This window comes from Cyprinus carpio, chromosome A23 (genome assembly GCF_018340385.1).
Source record: "Cyprinus carpio isolate SPL01 chromosome A23, ASM1834038v1, whole genome shotgun sequence".
In the NCBI taxonomy this organism is placed as follows: Eukaryota; Metazoa; Chordata; class Actinopteri; order Cypriniformes; family Cyprinidae; genus Cyprinus; species Cyprinus carpio.
Genome location: NC_056594.1, coordinates 8,966,325 through 8,987,220, shown reverse-complemented (window position 1 = coordinate 8,987,220; position 20,896 = coordinate 8,966,325). Strand labels below are relative to the sequence as shown.

The 20,896-nt window shown below is 37.2% G+C and overlaps 1 protein-coding gene across 2 annotated transcripts in view; it reads right to left on the bottom strand.

Annotated features, from left to right (window-relative positions):
* The window catches only part of LOC109061879 (nucleolar protein 4-like), an 88,990-nt gene that overhangs the window by 24,611 nt on the left and 43,483 nt on the right, over window positions 1-20,896 (bottom strand). The gene's annotated exons all lie outside the window — the stretch shown is intronic.

Sequence of the window (20,896 nt, the reverse complement as noted above, 5' to 3'; positions counted from 1 at the left end):
ATTTTTTCCTCACATAAGTGAGCTGCGCCATTCCTGTCGGATCCAATATAGATGGCATAGTTTATATTTTTTATTTTATTATTTTTGTGAATCATTTGTGTAAGTTTTTTTTTTGAAGAGACAGCACTGCTTTTTAATGTAGGTATCTATGGATAAATGTTTTACTCATGTCAGCTGAAACTTCATTAAAAGTAAAGATCAACCACACATTCCTAATATTTGAATCCGTAGGAAGGTTATGCAGCGACTGTGTTCTTCCACAACCACGCACTGCACAATATTTTTTGTGATCTTTAACGGCATGTTTATTGCTTGGTTGCTCGATCCGGTTTAGCGCCACTTCCGTTATTTCCCTACTATTTCATGTGTGAATCAGTGGGCGGGGCTACAGAATTGGACTTTGATATTCTTCTGTGGAGGCGGTGTTTAACCTATCTGACATTCCAGGATCTGGTGTTCGCTGGGCCTAGTGTCAATAAAAGCTTTTATTTCAGTAACAAGGATGTTTTCAGTTCTGAAACTTACAGGATATTCTTTTAGTACGATGATCTCGTATATATCAATAGCTCAAGTAAAAGATGATTTCTCAATTCATGACCCCTTTAAGCCTATGGATCTCCCAATCTACACAATTTAGTGTCACAGAGCCACACAACTAGATTGCTTCATCCATAAATCAACAAAACTGTTTACACTGCAAGTGTCTAACAAAGCTTACAGCTGTATTGATTTTGAGGAGAGTTTTGTCATGTTTGTCAAGTGTATTCTTCTACACTTGACATCTGTGACCCCACAAAATCTGTGAGATATCTCACTAACATTGTTCTGGGACCTCATAATTCACAAATTAAATCACAAGTTAAGCACTGCTCATACTTCACACACAAACATGGGCTCACAAAACATCCATTTCATTGATAAGCATCCTGCAATGTCCTCCAATGCAGCACTGGCAACTCTGGTCATCCTTCCTCTGTCTCTATTGTAAATTAAATTTGCTCCCATTTTTGTTCCTCATAAAAGATTTAGCAGAAAGGTGATCTTAATCGGGGTCACTGACATTCTGTGGCTGTTCTCCATTTGAATTTTCATCATGTTTAATATTCAGCCTCTCTGTCTCATTACACACTGCAGGATCACTCTCTCTCTCTCATGCATGTGAGCTTGTACTATATTGACGAAAAGAAAATGTGAAATTCTCTTAACCAAGCCTGCATTCATTTGATCAAACATACAGTAAAATAGTAATTTAGTGAAATATTATTACAATTTAAGCTTTCAATTATTTCAAATAGTTTTCTATTTTAATATTTTCAGTGTCACATGAGCCTTCAGAAATCATCTAATATGCTGATTTGCTGCTCAAGAAACATTTCTTCTCATTATCAATGTTAAAAACAGTTGTGCTACTTAATATTTTTATGAAGAGTATTTTTTTCAGGATTCATTGATGGATACCAAGTTTAAAAGAACAGTATTCATTTAAAATTGAAACATTTTGTGACATTATAATTGTCTTTAATGTCCCCTTTGATCAATTTAATGCATCTGAGCTGAATAAAAGCATTAATGTCATTAACACCAATTTATTTTTTACTGACCCCAAACCTTTAAAAGTTATTGTATGATGCTTTTATCAACTGTATATTGAAAGTAATCATAGTCCACCCTAAAGACAACCACACTTACAGTACATTTTTCAAACACAGCCCCAATTTTAGTTTGAACCTCTTCAGATGAGATCCAGGACATTAAGTGCACACACAGAAGCACACATACTTAAATCACCAAATCTATCAGAGCTAAACGCTGTCCTCTCCTTTCTAGTTACTCTGATCACCCATCTTCTGAATCATCTCTCATTATCTCTCTCCTCTCTCCCAATCTTTCTTTAAACCCCCTCCATGGATTTGACCTACAACCCTCTCTTTCTCCTGCTCCATCCCCGGCTGTCCTTTCCACATCCTTTCCTTGGGTAGTGTAGCCATGTTGAGCTGCTGGAGTGTATTATAGCACTCTAACTCCCCTCCCTCCATCTCTATCTGTCTCTCTCTGTGGCCTTGAAAGGGTGAGAGCTGCTCCCCCCAGCACAGCCTCCCACATGCCAAAAGACGACACACTGAGAAACATAAAGAAACCTCTCCCATCTCTGCACCTCTGTTCCCTTCTCGCTCCTCTTCCTGAGCTCTTATAACATACATTTAAATGTTCTGAGATGATTATTTGATTTGATTGTGATTATCTTAAATAACAACACATACTGTGCATTTTCAACTCCTACTACATATATCTTTTAAAAATAATCTTAAGTGAATATAGAAATGCCATGAAATGCACACAATGAAGTGGACTCTGTGACTGGCGCTATCTGCGCTTCTTAATGTGTAACGTATACACAGACATTTTCATATATAACTATTATTGATTATAATATTTATATATATATATATACACATACATACATACATACATTATATATATATATAGATATTATTATTAGAATATAAACAAATGCGATATGTATAAATATACAGTATACACACACATTTGTTTAATTTCTAATAATAATTATAACAATAATATTTTTAGTGGTTTTTAAACGTATTGTATTTTGTGCACTTTAAGTGCAAGTAGTTGATTAATATTATAAAAATTACACTGCTGCTTGAGGTCGTTAAAATTTTTCAGTGTTTTTGAAAGCCTTTTATGCTCACCAAGGCACAAAGGCATTTGATCACAAATACAGTAAAAACAGTAAAATTGTGAAATATTATTACAATTTAGAATAACTTTTTTTCTATTCGAACATAGGGGTGTGTGATAATGACAATAAATAATATCTTTTAAATATTCTGGAATTTTGTCGATGACAAACATTAGCCGATATTTTGCTAAATAGTAAGTTAGTATAGTGTTTTTATAATTTTAATTTTATTAGTATTTAAAAAATGTGTGTTTGCAATGCAGAGGTGACACAGACTCTGCATCTGAAGTGGCATTTAGATGCAATTACACAGGCTGTTTAATGCAGGACATGAATGCATTCTGTCAACTCTCAGAGGGCTTGGCATGGTAATGTACATGACGATGTTAATGTATTTGGTCTTGGCGGAATAGAGTTGCTACGCTGCTGCTGCTGCAGCTGCTGTGGCAGAGCAAGTACCGAGACTTGCTACTGCCAATACATCCATATAGCATACATGAATCACCTCGTAGCAGATCTATATAGGTGGAGCTGGGGAAGGTTGAGGGTTTCTGAAGCAAGCTGCAACTGCTACAGCAACCACTAGTCATATATTAGAATGTTGAGCAGCGAACTCATTGGCTAACGATACAGGAGAGAACCAATCAGCTGTGCCATGTGATGATGATGTCATTAGGTCTGACTGGACTGCGCCATCTAGAGTTTCATGCCAGAACTCAGTATTTATCCTGCAGTTACAAAATGCATAATTGATGGGTTTTTTTCTTTCTTTTTTTAAACACTGAATACTGACATTTGAAATCTACGGTGACTGGGAGGGGACATTCAGTTCACTTAGTTTTGTTGTGGATACAGATACTGTAAATATAAATCTAAAACCGCCAGTAGGTGGTGGCAAATCACTGAACAAGTCATTGAGTCATTCATTCAAATGGCTGATTGGTTCAGTAACGAAACACTGTTGTGCTCAGAGACGCAAAACATTTCTGCTGTGGCTTTGTTTGGAACTTTTTTTGTTGTCGAAATACAGCAAAAACAAGAACTGTTGTGTCTAAAATGTAAGTCACTTAATATTAACTTGTTTATTGAACTGTTCATCAAATCAATATCACATTTGCAATCATGCTGATATTTGTAGAAAATTGTCACTTTTCGTGTGTTATTAACTATATCAGATGATATAAACATAAAAGTCATACAGAAGCATATCTGCCTCCTTTGCTGTATCAACTTACTAATAATATGATATATAACAATATAAAATAACAAACAATTTGATATTGAAAATTTTATCATTCATGTCATTCTACCCCAGTATGTGAATAAATTACTACTTTTTTTTAAGTTTATAAGTGACATTAACAAAACAGGAAATATATTATTAAGTGCAATTATTTGTATGACAATTCATCATTAGATAAAATTTCACAATCATGACAGCCCTAATGAGTCCATAGCGGTGGTGCCAGAAATGGAGAAAATGCACACTTGGGAGAAGCACTTCAGATACCTTCAGTGAACGCTCGTAAAATGTCACGTCAGAAAGACGTCCCCGTGCACACACTCACTGGTCTAACCTGTTAGAATTCACACAACTGTGTGTGTTTGCCAGTAGCTGTGGATGAGTTGCAGTTAGAGCAGCCCACATAACTCTGAGGTCACATGAGAGTGCAGACGCAGCCTGTGGCTCCTCTCGTCTATGCGGGTCTAAGAAACGATTAAGCAGGTGAATACATAGGAGTGGGAGTGGCACGTTTCACCTTTTCTCTCACCCTGTGTCACCCACTCCATCCGCCCTGCAAGCACGCGCACTCGCTCTTATTGTAGCCTGCGGTGCGGGGAATGAACAGTGCCTGCCTGCCGAAGACCCGGCCGTGACATAAACAAGCTTCCTGTGGAATCCTAATTACCGCAATCATGTACTTGACAAATTATTTCAAATTCTTGGGTTTTCACAATGACAGTTATATGCACAGACATGCACAACATCTTTTGAAGTGTCAGAATGACTGCATACCGCAGAAGCAGAGTCCAAAGCAAGGCAGGCTGTCCTGAGTTCCTGCTTAGAGCCTGTGTTAGATGCTGATGGGTCAGTGCCGCATCCTAGAGATTGTGATTGGGGGAGGAGAGGATATAGAGAGTGGAGGAGGAGGAGGATGCAAAGTCAGACAGAGGTAGCAGCCTTTTATTTGGACCCATATGACACAAAGCTTCTTCTCCTCTCCCGTTTTCTTAATGACTAACAGCCTCTTTCATTTTAATGGATTGCAACGGAGGAGGATGGGTAGGGAGTGTTTGTGCAGAAACGCTGTCTGCAGACACATAGATGTAAAAAAGATTATGTCCCAAATCCCCACCACTTAAAAGACACCATTCTATTTTGATAACAATAATGACCATCCTAAAGCATGAGTATATTTTCATAGAAAGAAAAAAAGGAACAGAAATTAGACTTTTACAATTTCTGTAGAAAATTTGGGTGGTTGCTTAACTTGCTTATTTGCCTACAGTGCAACCCCAAGTCTCTATGATCGTCTGGTCCTTATGGCTGGTGAAATGTTTCAGCTCTTCACTTCAGAATAAATGTATATAATTTTTTTTGCATGTTTTATTGTCTACCATGCAAACACTGTAAATCTAACTGGTAAAAACCTAACTTCAACACTGTCTATATCATTCATGCTAAAGAAATGCAGACAGAAACAACTGCAGAAAGAAACCCAGAAGGCAAGAAAAATGCAGAAATTCAGAAAGAAGGAAATACTGAAATGCAGAAAGAAGTGCAAAAAGGAAGAAATTCAGTAATTCAAAAAGAAAGAAATTAGGATGAAACAGAATGAAAGACGTAGAAAGTTAGGAAGAAAATCAAAGAAATAAATTCATAAAGAAAAATGCAGAATGAAATGCAGAAAGAGAGCGATACAGAAAAAGAAACTGATACAGAAGGAAATGCTGAACTAAAGAAATTCATAAAGATGCATAAGGATGTTCAGAAATAAAATGATAAAAAAACGAATTCAGAAATGTAGCAAAAGTGCAGAGAGAAATGAAGAAATTTAGAAACAGAAAGAAAGGAATACAGAAAAAAGCAATGCAGAGCTCAAGAAATTCAGAAAGAAAGAAGAAGAAAGAAATGCAAAAAGAAAGCAATAAAGAAAAAGAAATGTAGAAAGAAATGCAGAAAATATGACGGAGAAAACACAGCAGTGCTGTAGTGATTATTCACTGTGTGTGTGTGTGTGTGTGTGTGTGTTGGGGGAGGAGGACATAAACAGATGTTTTGTTATTCAGCGTGTGATTGAGAGTCAGAACAGAATTGATGTGGGAATAGCACAGCATGGTTATTTTGGGTCCACGCGGGCCATTAGCAACAGCACACTGATAGCACCTTTACTGCAGCCTGCTGCAATCCAGCAGTCATTATGAAGTCTTTATGACCTGTGACAGCCAGTCAAGGCCTCTGGATTCTATTAGAGAACAGTCTCATTTACATTCAAACAGGTGCTGCGGCTTATCGACAACCTACCTACACAAAACAACCAGTAAAGGGTGAACCGATGTGATTGCAGCAGAGACGAGTTTGACAGGTGCATTAATGCTTCAGGATTAGTGCTCTGCATTTAACCCATCCGAAGTGCACACACACAGAGCAGTGAACACACACACACACTGTGAACACACACCCGGAGCAGTAATTCAAACAGGTGCTGCGGCTTATCGACAACCTACCTACACAAAACAACCAGTAAGGGGTTAACACTATCTTGCTCCAGCCTGAGGCAGTGCTAGACAGTGTTGCCCAAACCAAGGACTCATGTTCATAGTCCCCAGCCACATCCCCCCCCCAACCTCCTCTCTGTCTTTGTTGTCCACAGTGGTGCACAGGCTCCAACTTGAGCAAAATACAATTTCTCATGTTCTTTGTTTGGCGTACAAACACTCCTCCACACCTCCATATGATGTGCCTCCCTCCCTCCAGACCGCTGCCTGTCGGCTGAGAACGCCCCAGTCTGACTCGCCACAGTGAGTGGGCAGAATAATGCAGACGGTTGCGTCTCCAGATGCATTTCTAAAGGACATTCCGCATGCATCTTTAATTTGAGTCCAGACACGGCTGATTCAGGCAGCAGGAAATTACCATGCTCTGGATTTACATTGTGTGCCCATTGTGTGCGGAACAGGTTCCTTATGGGAATAAACCAAAATCGAATAGAATTATAGGTGCCAATGTGGGTAGACTGAGAACAGAACAGAACAGAGTTGTCATAGATGAACACATACAGTAAATGACAAAAATGCGAGCTGCATATAAGAAATGAGACAGGCCGGTCAGAGTGCACGTTTTAAGACAGGATGCTGTGCATGTGTGGTATTGGCACCACCGTCAGGTGGGCGTGTTGATAGGGCAGTGCCGCATCACAGGGATGGTGATGGGGGAGGAGACGAAATCAGGAGGAGAGGAGGAGGGGTGCTGCTGGGCAGACAGAAGAGAACACAAGCAGCAGCCCTTTATTTGGATATATGAATGCGCAGCTGAGACATAAACCATCGATCTAAACTATTCAAAAGTTTCTTGAACAAGTAATGGGTGCGGCCATGATGGTTCCCTACTGTGGTTTGTTTGTTTTTCCTTTCTGGTTGCATTAAAAATTATTCACTCTTAAAAATAAAGGTTCTTTATTGTTTGGAATCTTACTTCAACAACAGAATAAACAAACAAAAAATGGAAATTGTGACTTTTTGTCTCACAATTCTGACCTTTTCCCCCTCACAGTTCGGACTAAACTGAGAAAAGTAAAAATTCATAGTTCTGAGAAAAAAAAAAAAAAGAGTCAGAATTGTGAGATGGTAACTTGCAATTACGGGTTTATAACTGGAAGAATACTGGAAGATAATACAGCAGCTTTCATAAGAGTGTTGTAGAAGCAATACATACACTGCAAACCAAAACCATTTGAAATATAAGAAAAACATGTGCTCTTGCTACTAAAAGATATTATGGAAATATCTGAATAAAATTCCAACACATTAGAAAAGTATGTCTTACATTTCATGGCAAAACAGTGGGAAAAGAAATAAACCTATTAGCAGCAATTACAATTTGTTACATTTTTTGTTCATAACCATTTGAATCAGTTGCTTGAATCGGTCACTTGAATTTAATATTAAATATCAAAAGCACATTTGAGCATTTATGTGGAGAGAAATGTCTGTACAGATTGACAGACAAAATAATAAAGCAATGGTACACGTGTATAAAACGTCTAGTCATTTAAAAACATTTTAATTTTGCATGTCTTTATTCATCTCCTGTGTCTACTTGACATTTAAAGAGCTGTTATATGCTTTGCACACACTACATTCCGTCTAAACTCTTACAATGAAGAAGAGCAATGACAATAAATCAGCTTCTTTTCTAGTAATGTTTAATTAAGTACTTACCACTTTTGCTTTGGATTTGTACAAAACTACAATTTTCCCTTTATTGGCTAATAGAATGTTTATGAATCAACCAGAGAAAACACCATATTGATTGACTGTCAGGAGATCCCTTCAATGTCTGATTACGGCCCTCTATATACAGTGGGAATAAACTGAATTAACTTGGAGTTACAGGTAAGACAGTATTTAATGGTATAATGCTGACACAGACAGTAGTTTGTACTCATATTAAGAATGGTATCCGTGTGTGATGAGGATTAAACCGAGTCATAACCCTTAAAACACACACCCACCCACCCAGAAACACATTTCAACCGACCTCGTCCTCAAGGCTGCTTGGGAGATAAACTGTGAAGGAATCAGGACAGAGGGGAGAAAGGGAGGGGAACAGTGAAGGTGAAAATAAAAATGGCCTCACATTGTCAGGGACAGAAAAGTCTACAGAGCAATAAACAGAGAGGTGCTGTTTACAGAGACCTCGTGTTTTTACTGGATGCCTTTGTGTCTCACTCAACGCTGCAAAGTGCAATCTACCGTTAACCAAAAACATGACGATTGGATACAAGCTATGGCGAGTTACGGTGTTTACATTTTTAAATGTGCTGAAGAATAAAAATAATAATCCTATAGCTGATCTCACGTGGCTTTCATGAGTCAGAAATAATTATTTCATAATTATTATAGTCATTTTGAGTTACATATTTCGCATATTTCACAACATTACTATTTTTTTGATCAAATAAAACAAGTGAGCATAAGAGACACATGAACGTCTGCGTAAAGCTGTATTTACCAGTTAGAAACCGGTTTTGTTTTTTTTGTTTGTTTGTTTTTTTTTACAGTTGTGTATTTCAATAATAGTAAAGTAATATTAAAATGTAAAAACATAACTGTTTAAATTATTGTTATTTTTATTATTAAGTACAGCAGAAATGGGAGCTAGAGTTTTTCATTTCCACAAAAACACATTGCAGTTTAGGAAGTGTAACCCTATTCTATTCAGCCACGGTTAAATTTAGTAGCAGTTTTATAATAAGTGCCAATATCATTAGGCAATTTAGTTTCTGAGGCTAAACACCCACTGTCGGTTTAAGAGGACAATCCCTGTGCATCTACTGCTAGAGGACACATCCAAAGACCTGCTATTGTAACTGCCATCTTCTTATATCATTAATGACTTTCATGATAAAGCTTGAATGGAGTTAATTATGCTAGTACAGCAGCTTTAATGCAGGTAAGTACATCTCTCTCAACATTAACTTTGATCATCCAAGATCAGTGGAGATGTTCGAGGTAGTCAAGTGATTTTTCTTTTTAGGGCAGGAGACGTCACAAATAATTACATATGAAATAAGAATTTTAGGAATTTTAATTGGATGCTTATATTCAATATAAATGGACTGCGTCATTGACTGGATTAAATCTACAGGTCCCGTTGCAATCGTTTCAGACTTCATTCACTGTGCATGTGTGTGTGCATCAGTTGTGGGTCAGAAGCAAAATCATAGGAAAGCATTATTTGATCTAACTTCCCTTCAGCACAAAACAACGTCCAATCATCTCAGCAGGTAGGGGGCAGAATTACACACAAACCCACTTGCACTAATGCGCGAGTCTCCCAGTGCTGAGAGAGGAGGTCTAAGATATCACTACTTATGCAGCACTTCTTGTGGAAAAAACAGGAAGGTCTCTGGCAAAGAGGAAGGGATCCTGATGCCTGCTATTGACCAAAGCATACCACTGCAGAGCGTATGTGGTGTAAGTTTACCTACAGACTATGGTTTAATCCTGTACGACTAATAGGTTTGCTGTTACAACAGATACATGACGAGGCATTACATCAGCTGGTGATCTGAATTTCACCCGGCATTAGTCTCTGTATGTCCTCTAACATCATTATCAGAAGTCGATTTCAAACACTGATACTAATGGTGCTAACGTTCAAACTGCTAGTTCCACACACAGCAGGCAGGTAAACTGACTCAAACATACACTACGTACAAGGTTGTAGTGAGGTTGATTCATCTGTCTACATATTTTCTCATTTTGAGACAAATTTTTAGGATGTTAGAATGCTGTGCTGTAGCGTTCACTACCCTCAGAATGGCAAAAACTCCAGAAAATTCTAGGGATGTAATGACAGGAAAGTACTGGCCAATAACTCAATAATTATTTTAATGTTATGGGTGATAATACTATACTTAATTCTAAAATCAAACTAAAATATATTTTTCAATTTACAGATGTTTGAGGTCGGTTTTATACATATAGATTTAATGTTTCAGTTTTTATGTTTTTGAATTGATTTGATCAAAAACAGAAAAAAAAGTAAAAGTTAAATTTAAATTAAAGTGTTTCCCATTTTAATATGTTAAAATGTAACCTATTCGTGTGATGCAAAGCAGAATTTTCAGCATCATTACAGTGTTCAGTGTCACATGATCCTTCAGAAATCACTCTAATATGCTCAAGAAACATTTATTATTATTATTATTATTATTATTAATATTGAAAACAGTTGTGCTGCTTAATATTTGTGTGAAAAACATAATACTTTTTTTCAGTATTTTTGCTGAATAGAAAGTTTATCAGATTTTTTTTAAGGACTGAATGTCACTTTTGATCAATTTAATAAATTAAAGTACTGAATTCTTTCTAAATAAAAATCGTATTTACCCCAAACTTTTTATGGTAGTGGTTATCCAATGTTAATTGATACAGAAAAAAACCTAATATTGTCCAATAACCAATGTTGTATCAATATATTGGGTATCCCTACTACACTGTTTGTATAACAAATTCACCACCTAAGTCACTGTAACTATACAGGTCTTTAACCACTACAATTAATTGTTCAGACAACCTCCTGATTAGTTGATTAGAACAAAGTATAGTTTTAGACATTCTGTACAATATAAGAGATCAGTGTTCCTTGTGTAGACAAAAAAAAAAAACTCTCTTCCTTGCCAAGCCTCCATGAGATTACTAACTGAACCGGATGAGGGTTAAAAGTGTAAAAGCCTGGGCGCAGGCCTCATTAACATTAATAAGAGGGTTTTCAGTAGCAGTGCAGGAGAGATACAGAGAGGGTGAGTATAATGTACAGACACATACAGCTGATCCTCCAGCCTGGTTAGGATAGGATAGCTGGTGTGTGTGATGGGGCTTACTTCTAGCAAATCTGTGGTAGACTCACATCTGTTTGTGACCAACAGCTGGGTCACCGGGTGATCCCATGTTATCCCGCCTCTCCTCTATCCCTCAATCTCACATCTGTGCCGTTCACAACTCTTTCTAATGGAGCCCTCTCTAGAGCTACATCACACCAATATTAACTCAGAAAATGTGCCAAAGGTCGACACTTAATTCCGCTTTCTAGCTCATTCGCCTCTTAATACGGCCAGCTATTTTTCCAAAAGCCCTCGCTGCTGGTGGAGCACCACATATTAAAGCAATAGTTCACCCAAAAATGATAATTCTGTCATCATTTAGACTTTTTGTCTTCTGTGGAACATAAAATATGATTTATTGAAGAACTTACAGGGTGCTCTTTTCCATAATATGGTGACAAACATGTCCTTTGACCTTTCAGTCACGACAAAGACTTCACAAGTCAGTAATCACCAAATAAAACAGTTTTTATGAAATTGTTTTACTCTACGTTGTTGTATAAATATTTTCAGTTGTTTGAATTGGTCAAGAGCTTGATAAACCCTTTGTCCTCTTCTTCTGGTCATCTATTTCAGTATTTAGTTTTTTCTGAGCTTAAAATGCAAAACATTTTTTTGCCATTTTATTTATTTTTGCCATTTTTTTATTATTGTGGCTTTTGCATCTAGCCTCTTTTCACTATTATTAAGACGCACAAGTCCTTGGTCACTTTCAAGTTAAGCATTAGCACAAGATCTAACAAACATGCAAATAAGCAAAAGAAAATAAGTAATTAATAATAATAATATATGTCATTGTTATTTCAATGTTTAAATGTTCATGTGAAAGATTTTAATTGATATTGATACTGGTATTCATCTACTATAACCTCTATACTATACTACTGATACTCATTGTATCATCTGCTTCTTGATAGTATGTATTTTAAGATGATAGCTTATACAATTATTAATTATAACTTAAAAAAGGTCATTGGTGTAACAACCCTTTCTTCATCTGTGAAATAAAATAAAATAATAAAATAAAATAAAGAAACTTGGATTTGGAATAAATTTGGAATATCATGCACGAGTTGCAATTACACAAATTGTATGGTTTGGTTTTTTTTAAAATAGTGCTTTTTTTTTTCGAAAGCAACACCACCCATGATGAAAAACAGCACTCTGAACATTCTGCAATATGTCTTCTTTTATGTTCTATGGATGAAAGAAAGTCAAACATGTTTGGAACTACATGAGGGTGAGTAAATGATGCCAGAATGTTTATTTTTGGGTGAACTGTTCCTTTAAGGCAAGGGTTACATAACTCAATCTCTCTTGAGGTCACACCCATGTTTGTCACCCTTTCTCAGCAAAGCGTCAATCGAACCAAGGTCAATGGGTGCCACGAACACACCTGCTTTAAATTTAGAAGAGCAAACAGGCACGGCAGAGTGCCCCTTTTACAATAGTTTATCTTATCTCCTTTCTCCAATAGGGAGTTTTATTCACCCTCCAGTAAAAGCAGAAGGCACTGATAGCACCGAGTCCAAATTTCAGGGGCATTTTGGAGATTTATGGGGCAACCTTTACACGTCTTCTCTGAAATGCACCCTTGCCACTCCCCATAAAACAATCAGAGAGAGGTGCACGGCCCCTGTGAGAGGGTATTACACAAATACTCTTTCACACAGCACTCACACAGAGGCTTGAAACGCTGAGCGTGCTGGAACAGATGGTTTGCGTTTTGTGCATGGTGAAGTGCTCCACCTCATCATCCCTGACTGTATCCAAGAGTCCACAGCACACACACAGACAACTCATTAAATGTAAAGCAACCTTATGATCAAGAGTCTATGATTTAATTGCCCAGAGATAACGAACATGCCTATGTGCTAAAATCACAGCAGGCTGTCATTCCTGCAAACAAAACACATTGTTAGCCATCAGTCATGGGCACAAACCTATAAGTGTAATGATTAATTCAAACCCTTGTTATTTGAGGGTGGCGTTGAGGGGTGGCAGTTAATAATTAAGCAACCTCTGGCCTTGGCTCAGTGGAAAGCGTCCTCTCTCACAGCAAATGAGACCTTCAGTAGAGCACCCCAACACACACACAGATTGCACACACAGGCCAAGACTGAAATACTAGCATACTGTCTACTGAAGGTAAATAACTAGAAGAATAACCAGGTGTTGTTTTGGCTTATATTAGATATTTATTGACCAATATTGTACATGTTTCTGCCTATTTAAGGTTTAAATCATTACAAATATAATAGTACTTATTTAAAGGTATATCAATAGATTATGGCAAAGAGTTAACCCCAATATTCTATAGCAGATTTCAAAATGAATCTTTCATATTCAATTTTAGCATACAAACTAGTAACATAGCAGTATAGACCATTTAAACAACAGTGGCATCCCAATTCATTTGTTACACAGCAACTGAAAGTTCAAGCTGGGTGCACTGTATTGTGGATAACACAGTATGTTGTGTTGTATTATCCATACTTTAGTAAAATGTACAACAGTAGTCAGGTATTCTAAACATACTGAAAACTCACATGCTCTATATAGTATATATACATACATACGAGTAGTATGGTAGCATGCATTCCAAACAAGGGAGGGAAGGATCTTCAAGAAATTTTCCCAATTCCCTTTGTCTTTTTTATTATCAAATGCATCTATATCAGTCGCTGCCCACACATGCAGTCATTATAGGAGAGGGGGATGCCTAATAATGTGTGAAGTGGGGGGGGGGGGGGGGAGAACACTGGTCTGTTCTTCATGCCCCCTTTCTTTTGTATGATTCATCTGAAGAGGCCTTCAGATTTTATCGGCCGGCTCATTCCCAATTTCTCCCCTCCATGCCTCGCTATCTCGCTCCGGGTCCTCCAGATTAACTCGGCAAATATACTCATAATCAAATAGAACACACACTGGGAAATGCCATATGTTAATGGCCTTGCATTTTTAATAAAATTTCCATTAGGTGATTATCGGCCTTGGTCTTTCCCACACAGTCTCTTTATTGCCTTGTAGGCTCATGTTGGGGGGACACAGTCATCTTTCCATCCTCAGATGTAGACAAGGACAACCGTCAGTTTCAAATGTCTTCACGTCTGCCCATCTATTTAGATGGTATGTTGTAAGACTGACAAGCTGGTTTAATGTAAATAGCTGCACTCTTCAGTATGGGGGGATATCTGTCCATAGCTGCCCGGTCGGACGGTTGAATCAGATAAGAATCAGCGACCTGCTGAAACCAGAGAGAATGACCTGACAGCATTAATGAACCTTCTCCTCTCCTGCCTGTCATTCAAACTCAGCCGCATACTGCTGTCAACTCGGCTGACAGACAACGCTGCTTTATTATAGTTTTAGGAGGTCATACTGTGATTCTGTGAATGTTACTGTGTGACAATAAGTGTGGACAATATCTGGTCAATTTATTTATAAAAAGTAGCAAAGGATCTGGAAAAAATAATAACCTTTCATTTAGAGAAAATGATTTTAAATGATAACATACATGCCTAAATCTTTTGACATACAGTAGACCAGCCATGAGCTCTGAGGTCATTTAGCAATGGTTCTTTATTTTATTAAGAAATGTTTTAATAGCCGAATTGCAACAGTAAGAACGATCTATAATTCCAATAAGAGCTTAACCTACCATGTACACAACTGCCTGGGAATTGCGGACAAAGTAATTGAGTCTCCTTCTCAAAACATATATGAACATTTGTATACATTTAATATTTTCTTATTAATTAATACTATTAAAAAATATGAAATAAAATAAAAATATTAAATAGAAAAACTTGAAAATTATAAATGTTGTCCTGGCAACTAAGGCCCCATTTACACTAGTGCATTTTCGTTTTAAAATTCATAACTTTTGCTACGGTTACGCCTATCGTTTACACTACTCCGGCGTTTTCGACCCTCGGAAACTGAGACTTTTGAAAACACTGTAGACCCGTTTTGGTTTGAAAACTCCGGGGTTGCGTTTCAGGGTAAACGGACCAAAATGGAGACTTTTGAAACGATGGCGTGGCTGCCCACATTCACTCTGCGTATCCTTGATGACTGTGTAAAAGATAACATCATGCTCATAGTTGTACCCATAGATATGTATAGGTAGATTCTCCATTTGATCGCTCCAAGCACGTAGATGCGTCCGCGATCTAAATAATAGGGAATCTACCTGTTCATATCTATGGCTGTACCTGCATGAATGGTCATGTGACATGTGTTTTAGGTTGTGTAGTGTAAACGAAGATCGTTTCTGAAACACAGCGGAAACGCCAGTGTAGACGAGGATCATTTTCATTCAAAATGCTGTTTTAAAACGAAAACACACTAGTGTAAACGGGGCCTAACTGAAATAAAAAAAAAAGTTTAGGTTTAAGTACTAACACAAGAAAAAACTATTCTAAAAAAAAAAAAAACCTTAAAACTAAATTGATTTTTTTTTAAGACTAATAAAAATGACAAAAGCACATAAAATTACTATAACCAAAGCTGAAAATATAAAATAATCATTCAAAATAATAATACTATAACAGTATATAAATAATACTAAAATAACTGTTTGAAGCTACAATGATTATCATTCATTTTTGAAAAATTATTATTATTATTTTTTTTTAAATGTATACAACATTAGTTTGTATAAAAATGTAATTAAAAAAATATTTAAATAAAAGTTAGCTGTTCATGTCGGTGCTGTTTGTTGGATTTAACTCTTAGAACTCTTTATTGAAGAACTTTTATTAAGGTACTTTTTAAAACTTCTATTGAGGAAATTAATGGCAAAAATCCTTCCAGAACCAAGGCCACTGAAAAAGTGGGCAGTCACTCTTGTGCTCTTTAGAAAAGAGCTCTTTGGAAATTCAGTCCCACATACACATAATCACCATCTTCTCTCACAAAGCAACTAGACGGCTATAACACTTATTTTTGTGAAGCTTCCACTGTCATGTTTCAGCCTGCTGCTTGTCTGAGTCACACACAGTGTGCTGCAAGGCTGTTTTCACACTCGATCAGACTGCTTGGTCCAAACCTAAGAGCAATTCCACCCCCTCACCCAGCTAGTCTCTTTTCAGATTGTCCTTTTGGATCTGAACCGCAGAACCAACCAAACAAAAAGAACTCGAGTTAATGAGTGGCAGCTCTGATGGAGGGCTTCGGATTTCCAATTTGAGCATCAGTAATAGGGTTCCCTGCTAGAAAACCCGGATCAGCTACTTGTTCTGCTTTTGATGACCGTACCTGATGCTGCTAATGTTGTCGCTGGGCATCTTTAAACTATCTGTCTGTAAACACTGAGACAGTTCAGAGCAGATCAGAGACGTCTGCTGTCTGAAGGACGGGGAGAGAGATACTGTGAACACAGAGAGCACTGGTGTGAAAAGAAAGAGATGAGGAGAGGTGGCAACAGGAGCTGCGATGATGAAGGGAGGTTAGTCTAAGAGAGAAGAGGTAAAGAGAGGGGTGATACACCATTTAACTCTGACAGATCTGCCGATGTGTGTGTATTGTATGTGTGAGCATGTGTCTGATGTTCTACATCTCCTGATGACATGCATTCCAGTGCAGCCAGAGGTATTATCACATGTACACACACACACACGCACACTTACTCAGCTACCAAAATGGGAACTTTAGATGACTTCTGTAGCCTTATATTGTTTTTAAATTAAGCTAATTCCAAATACTACAAACCAAACATTGTTACTAGTCATAATAATGTATTTGCATATTACATTACATATTTAAATGATATATGCACAACCGTTCAATGGGGTTAGTAAGTTTTTTTTATTTTAAAGAAATTAAGACTTTTATATGTTATAATATTGCACAATATTAATGTTTTTGACTGGTTTTATGATTAAACAAATGCAGCCTGTGAGACTTTCAAAAACATAAAAAAAAAAAATTCTTACCAATCCCAAAATGTTTGAAGTGTAATAAACAGATTGACAAACTGGTCAAATGATGGAAATAGTTGAGTTCACAGCATCAGCATGTACCACTGAGTGCTGGTTAAGTGTTGGCTGCAGTACAAGTGCATTATTGTGATATCAATGTCTTAAAGCCCCCAGAATAATCACACTTTTTGCTGAGCATTAAATAAAAGTAGGAGCTTCACACACTTATCTAATTATTTATTTTTACACTTGACCTCTATCACTAGCCTCCAGAGGGAAAGCCGTCAAAGTCACACTGTCATTTTCACATAACCTACTTTCGCTACCACACACACTCGGCACAGGCTCTGGGCTGCGGTTGTGTTTGTCCTTTGGGTTACTTTGCCACTGGGGCTGGAACAAATCCACCCATGTAATGGCAAAGGTCATTCAAATCCATCGGAGCTCTAATAGCACGTTTGACTCACTCAAGCTTTAGCTCTCCTGAGCTTCAGCTTATGACCAGACCCTCTGTTCACATCCAAGAATCCTGTCACTACAGGCAAATGTGCACTATGACCTGATTATGCATTCAAATACACATAAAGGCATTAATATAGGGATTAAGAATGTGCATTTTTCATTTTTGTTTCAGCGTCATATTTCACCCCAATTTAAAAAAAAAAAATTAAAAATACATTTGAATGACAATTTTTCATTTTTGACACTTTATAGCAAATCTCTCTCTATCTCTCTTTAGAGATTTGATATACTGCTTGACTTTAAAAAGTACATAAATATATTGCATTACGATCATTTTAGTGTAAAACAAATACTGTAAAAAACACTGTATTAAAATAAAGACAATCAGGCTTTGGAATAATGACAATTTTGAGGGGGAAATTTGGCAGAGTTTGAACCGTTATGAAAATAATACATAAATACATTTACTTATTTTATATAACTAGATTTAAAATAATATTTTTTTTATTCATGTCTTAAATAATCAATTAATATAATAGTAATATGCATTTTTTCCTTTTTTTTTTTTTTTTTTTTAGATCAAGACAAAATGCAGGCTAAACTGAACTTGCATTTCTTACATGACCATGTCTGGTGCATTTGTACTAACCAAGAGGCAATGGCTCTGACTAACAATGCCTTTTTAATGTACACTAGCTAGGTAAGGATATTAATCACTTGTTCACATTTATTATACTAGTAAAAGCACATAATTCACTGCCGCAGGGCTCTAACGCAGTAGTAAAGTACAGGTCTAATGCAGTGGCTCAGCTTTATTATGCACACCAGCAGGGATCTGATGAACCTTTCCAGGCCAATTACGGGGTGCAGTGATGTACTGCATGTACCGTAAGCGTAGTGCAATGCTTCGGGGCAGACCTTGACCTTGACAGCATCTGGCTCCACTGTTCTGAGCTCCATTATCTCAAGCAGCATTTTAACACTACATGGGTGTCCGTCCCTTATTCTGAGGTGAAAAGTAAATTCTTTCCATCCTGCTGTTCCCTATGTACACCTCAACCCCCCCACTACATATCCCAGATCACACACAACCCAGATGTGAAACACCTATACACACACACACAAGTCAGGAAGCAGTTACACCTGCAGGTTATGACATTTTCTGTATGAACATCCTGAGTAAAGTCTTCTTTTAGCCATACAAAATAATGAAGACATCTGAATTGTGGAGTGACATTTCCCTTGGATTGACTACATGTACCGTACACCGCCAAGCTGGGTTGAGATTAACAGCAGGGTAATTGTGCGTTTAGACACTGATTAACTTTTACAAGAGGTCAAATGGGCACAAGGAAAAAAGAAAGACGACTACCTCATAGAAGAAACTTTCTGCAAATACATAAGATCACATTTGACTATGTCTCCTCATGTTCAGGCAATCTGAAATCACTTTGAGGTGACGAAGGTTGTTCTTTGTGGCCGAACATTTCACTTTCAAGAGCAACTGTAATCAGTCAGAGAGAGACGTCTTGATTACCTGACCTCCCTCTTTTTTCTCCTATCTAGTTTTTAACTCTCTTCCTCCATCATCATCAATATTATCATCTCTATATGTTTTTGCCAGAGTCCTAGAGGGGTTCAGGTGGTCTTTCTCAGCTAATGATCCTCAGAGAGTGCTGTGCCCACGCCTGGCCTTAAGTTTTACATTTATGCATTTTGTGGACTCATTTATCCAAAGCACCTTACATCGCATTGAAGTTATACATTTCATAACTAAATGAGCTACATCATGGTGTATTTAAAATCGTGGAGATCCTCAGAGTTTGAAACAAGGCTGTTGCAAAAAGCCAAACCGTATTCTACACTCTCATAAAATGCTTGTCAAGGTTTTTGCTTCAAAACCAACTTAGTGGTTTAGTAATTGCCATACTATCTAGTCTACTTTGCAGAGCTCATTCTGGCCAGGAACCACGCCTATAGACAGAAAGCTTCTGTCTGACTGCCAAAAACTTATAGTCAGTTGTGACTTTTTTAAATTTCATTTAAAACATTATAAATTTCTATAATCGTGTTTTTTAGTTTTCTTCACTCCAAAACAATTTCTTTAAATTTAATGATATTAAATTTTCATTTCGTCCATGTCTGTATGCAGCCTATATATTTCTTAGAAGCATCTGAAAAGAAAACTGTATGTATGTGTTTTTCAAAAGCAGCTTTCTGTATCGAAGATTTCAGATTGCCTTCAATACAGAAAGATTACAGCTATACTTCAACCAGAGATGAAGAGAGAGGGAGAAAGGGGAAAAACACTCTCTGCTTTCTCATCATTATCTAAATGCAGAGCTCTCTGGGTCGCTAATGTCACCCACAGACAGAGAAGCTGCTGGAGAACGCAGCGAGGAACTACTGACTTTAAACTACTGAGAAGCTTTCTCTGACCTCCCAGCAGCTCACCCAAACATTTTAATTCTTCCTTTATCCAGGCACAATTGTGACTGAAGACTCCGTGCTTCAAAGAAAAGAGCAAATGCCACTTAAAGTAGTTCATATGTCTCACGTGACTCTTCTGAAGTCATAGGATAACTTTGGGTGAGAAACAGACCAATTGTTTTAATGTCGTTCACTGGTAAAACCACCAAATTGAGTCCATGAGTCAAGAACTTAAGAATTGGATCAGTCCGATTTATAAATGAATCCAGAATGGTTTTGTGAAGTAAATTAACTGATATGTTGAAAAGACCTGATTTTAAAAAACAAACAGACATCACTACTTCTGTCATGAATGTGCCAAGGACAGCTTTGGCGGATATACTGTATTTTCAGTTAATAAAAAAGCTCCTGTCCCCATTCATTGTAACTGCAAGGGATATACTTTATTTTTAGTTATTTTGTTTTTTATTGTAGACATTCATTGTTGAAATTGTGAGTGTGGGTAAATGATGAAATGTTGACCACGTTTTCAGTTTATGGTTGTATTTATTAGTTTTTTTAAATGTTGTATTGTTGAAGAATACTTCTTTTTTTGTCCACATCCACTCTTTCCTACACAAGGACACAGAGGCCACACGACACACTGATACCACTCTTCTCACCTCATTCTGGCCATTCCACTTCTCTTAAACAGTGTGTGTGTGTGTGTGTGTGTGTGTGTGTGTGTGTGTGTGTGTGTGTGTGTGTAAAAGAACTTGGTTCAT